Source organism: Rousettus aegyptiacus, unplaced genomic scaffold, assembly GCF_014176215.1.
Source record: "Rousettus aegyptiacus isolate mRouAeg1 unplaced genomic scaffold, mRouAeg1.p scaffold_m13_p_12, whole genome shotgun sequence".
NCBI classification, from domain to species: domain Eukaryota; kingdom Metazoa; phylum Chordata; class Mammalia; order Chiroptera; family Pteropodidae; genus Rousettus; species Rousettus aegyptiacus.
In genome coordinates, this window is record NW_023416287.1 from 88,933,610 (window position 1) to 88,938,297 (window position 4,688).

The following is a 4,688-nucleotide window of genomic DNA, read 5'->3' on the forward strand; positions in this document are numbered from 1 at the left end:
CACGTATTATGACCAATTATAAACAAATAGTAACTTCGATGTAATTACAAATATAATACAGATTACAAAATAGAAAATTCTCTTGGGGTTAAAGAAAAGCTTTTCATTTATATTGAAGATATTATATATACAGCAACTTTGTAATAAAGGGAATGCTTTCGCTCGGGTAAAATATAAAGTCAGATCTATGAGAAAAGTGAAGAGAAAAGAATCACCGTACTCTATTTGATATCTTTAAAAGTTCCAGGGCTCTTTCATTAAAATAAAGGGCAATCACTTTGGGGTTCTGGACTCTATACCTAGTCTCTGCTACGACTATCTCTTTTGTAATAATATATCAAGTTTATAAATATAAATAATAAATATCTATTTTCCTTTTTATAAAAATCACAATAATATTGTTCTTAACTACTATAGAAAAATGTATACTGTTTTCTTATAAATATTATATGCAAATTATGTTCTAGGGACAGAGATGGAGAATATTGATAAAAAGAATCAGCAACAAGTAAAGCCAGAAGATTTAATGCATTCTCCATATCTTGTTAAGCAATTTCTAGTTTTAAAGTTCCTCAGTTGACTCCACTCCTGCTGAAGTTGGCAGTTCATTTTTACTGATCGGCATCTTTTTTATCACTATTAAAATGAGATTTCCCCTCATTGCAGACATCCTAAAAGTGTGGTTGAGTAGAAAGTACTTTTTTTTTTTTTTTTTTTTTACCTATTTCAACAGGACAATCGTGAAATTTTGAGATATTTTGCCAGGACAAACCAAGATGTCTATCTTTTCCGACACTTGCTAGTATTATTTCAACAATAAAGACCAAAATCTTCAATGCTACAGATGGAATTATAAAGGGAAAATACTCTTATTTCCCTTCCTACACCCCACAGTGAAAATGTATCTTCAGGGAGAGGGCAGACTGAGTCCTAGGCTTGGCTTAACGTAGCAATCACGTAAACCCAGCTGCTCTGTGGTGAGCACAGAGGCCAGAACAGATGGAATTCTCATTACCCACATTTATGGATGTACTATCCCTGATACATGCTAAATCTAGCATCAGGACGTTCTGAGGTTGCAAATGAGAAGCCCTGGCAAGCCTCGCCGTAGTAACCGTTACTAGCACCACCGCATGATTTGGAGGAGAGAAGAGGCAAAGGAAGCGTGTCTGATGACGTGCAGCTGGAAGAGCCAGACGATGCACCGAGTGCTGCAGAAGTGGCAACAAGAAGAACCGAGCCTCCCACGTTAGACAAACGTGCAGAACCGAACCGGCCTGACCTTATGGAAGGAGGTAAATACTGTTTAAGTCCTCTGTGGTTTTTATTCCAACATCTTTTCGGAGGCCTATCGGCTCTCTGGTGTTTACATAAAAAGCTTCTATCTTACAGTTTTTCTGATGAAAATAAACTCTTTGTTACGCTGCGTTTTCTCTCGCATAGCCTCTCTAAGGGCACTGTCAAAAGGGAGTCTGATTCTCCTACCTGACCAGTAATACTTTTATTTTACAAATATGTACAGGGTTTGTGCACCACAGGCACTGGCCTAAGGTTTTTACAAATATCCCTTGTTTAATCTTCATAATATTGCATGAGGATCGTACTATGATCATCCACCACTTTCCAAGCGAGGATATTTGAGGCGCAGGGGCTTTGTGTGATGGCCGGACTTCGTGCAGTTAGCAGGTGGCGAAGCTGGGAGCTGAGAGCAGGCTTCAGGCTGTGTACCTTCCGCTGCTTTAAGGAGAAAGTGGCCATTTAAGAAAAGTGTCAGTTATTAATAGAAAATGATACCTGATGAATCTTAGTGGTAGTTTGTATTGTAATAATATTAATAAAAGATAATACGAATGGGTACGAATCTAAATCTGACAGAAATTTCTTATCCATTTTGCTCCTATTTAAAAAAATAAATTTGCGGATTAGTTACTAAAAAAAAACTAAAAATCAAAAACATTCAAAATAACATGAATTTCATGTGATAGATTGAATGTGGGTTTTACAGAAAATATATATTATGTCAAGACTCATATCACATTTACTATTTATAAATATTGAAATGTGTAACAAATATAAAACATTCACATTTTGATATCAGAATGCAATTATTAATGTCAAAGTCCAGTTTGCTGATTCAGAATAATTGGATCTCCTATTTAATCAGAATAATTCTAAGTGAGCAATTCTCAAAATACAATTGTAATTAGGTATTACATGATAACTCTATATAACTGTCTTACCCACTTGAAATGTAGTATATATTTCATTACTAACAATCTCTACCCTTTAATAACTAGGAAATCAGAACTAGAACTTAATGTCTAAATTTAATTTTTTATTATTGCAGAACTGGAGACAAATACTTAGACACAGAAATTATTTAGTTGAGGAATATCAGTAAATTCTGTTATAATTCATCCAAACCATTTTGGAAGTGACATGAATGTGAATTGCGTTTTTATTTCTATTTTATTTTCAGCATTGAATATGTGACCTAACGAAAAACCCTTCATTCGGTAGAAACTCATAATTTACACTTGGACTTTTTTGTTTTTTCTGCAACAGATTTGCCAACAACACAGGCGTTGTGAAAAGCACCGCTAAATCTAAGCCAAAATGAAAATGGATGACGACTTTTAGCAACGTCGTCATCACTGGGCACGTTGATCCTGGCAAGTCTACCACGCCGGTCACCTGAGCTGAGGATGTGCAGTGACGGACGAAGAACCATCGAAAGATGTGGGAAGGAGGCTGCCAACTTGGGGAAGGGCTCCTTCAAGTTCAAACGCTGGGTCTGGGATAAATTGAAAGCTGGATATGAGTGTGGTCTCACCGCCGATACCTCCTGGTGGAAATTCAGAACCAGCAAGTATTATAGGACCATCACGGATGCCCGAGCATGCAGAGACTTTATCAGAAACATGACTACAGGCACATCTCAGGCTGACCGCGCTGTCTCGATTGCCGCTGCTGGCGCTGGTGACTTTGAAGTGCATGTCTCCAAGAACGGGCGGTGCCACGAGCTGCCCTTCTGTCTCACACACTGGGCGTGAACACGGAGCCGCCCTGCAGCCAGGACCTGGGGACGCCGTTAGGGGAGTCAGCAGCTGAGCGAGAGCGCGGGCTGCAGCCCCGACGCGGTTTCTGGCTGGGATAGCGACATGCTGGAGCCATGGGCGAATGTGCCGTGGTTCGGGGGATGGACAGTCACCTGTAAAGACGGCAGTGCCAGCGGAAGCAGGCTGCTTGAAGCTCTGGACCGCATCCTGCCACTACTCATCCAACGGACGAGGCTTCGTGGCTGCCACTCCAGGGTGTCTACAAAACCGGCGGCATCGGCACTGTCCCTGTGGGCCGCGTGGAGAATGTTCTCGAACCTGGCGCGGTGGCCACCTTTGCTACAGTCAATGTCACCACCGAACTGTGCTGAAATGCACCATGAAACTCCACGTGGAGCTCTTCCTGGGGATGACGTGGGCTTCAGCGTCAAGAAGGTGCCTGCCAAAGACGTACGTCGTGGCACTGTGGCCGCTGACAATAAAAATGGCCCGCCCATGGAAGCAGCTGGCTTTGTGGCTCAGGTAGTTATCCTGAACCACCCGGGCCAAGTGAGTGCCGACGGTCACACGGCTCACCTCTTGCAAACTGCTAAGCTGCAGGAGAAGACCGACCGTCATTCTGGGAAAAAGCTGGAAGATGGCCCTAGGTTCCTGAAATCTGGTGACGCCACCATCGTTGCCATGGTTCCTGGCAAGCCCATGCGTGTGCTGAGAGCTTCTCTGACTGTCCTCTGCGCCGTTTTGCTGTCAGTGACATGAGACAGTTGCTGCAGTGTCATCAAAGCAGTGGACAAGAAGGCGAGGTCACCAAGTCACCCCGGAAAGCTCGGAAGGCTAAATGACTATTATGCCCAATACTTGCCACCCCAGTCTTAACCAGTGGTGGAAGAAGAGTCTCAGAACCTTGTCTCAACTGGCCAATTAAGTTTAATAGTAAAAGACCAGTCAATGATCACAATGCGTCATAAAACCTTCAGAAGGAAAGGAGAATGTTTTGTAGACCATTTTATTTATGTGCGTGTGGTAGTTTTTAAGTTATTCAACTTTAAAACTAGTACTTTTTAACAGAAATAATGTGACCACAAATCTGTCACAGAATTTTGAGCCCTCATTGAAACAAAGTTTAATGAGAAAAAAATACTTTTTATACTTTGAGCTTATTGACCTTAAACAAACGACGGCCAGATTTCTCAAAAAAGAAAAAGAAAAAGAAAAAGAAAAAAAAAAGAGTTTATTTAGAAACAGCAAAGAATTGCAATCTAGGACGTGCAACCTAACAGTGAACCAGGAGTAAGGCCAGAGAAATCAAGGAAGGAAACGCTCTTTTATGGACTTGGGAGCGGCTGTCGTAAAGGAAGGATCCACAGGGAGAAACTGAAAGTTCAAGCATGGAGACTTTTCATTCGCTGGCTGGGGTAATAGTGTCGCTTCCTGTTGGGGACACAAGGTCTTGTCTCTTTCTGTGGGGTCAGGCGTGTGGGTTGAGTGACACATGCTTAGAGTTCTCTCTTCCAGCCTCCTAGTCTATTTTAAATGAGGCTCCTGTTTATGAATTTTCAAGCTCATGCCTGCATTCGCTCATTATCCTTGCACAATTAAAATTGTAAATTGCTCTACCATATTTCTGTT

General features: G+C 41.5%; 1 pseudogene; it reads left to right on the forward strand.

Moving 5' to 3' along the window:
* Window positions 1-1,191: 1,191 nt before the first annotated feature.
* On the forward strand, window positions 1,192-4,146 carry LOC107502651 (annotated as a pseudogene).
* The last annotated feature ends 542 nt before the right edge of the window (window positions 4,147-4,688 follow it).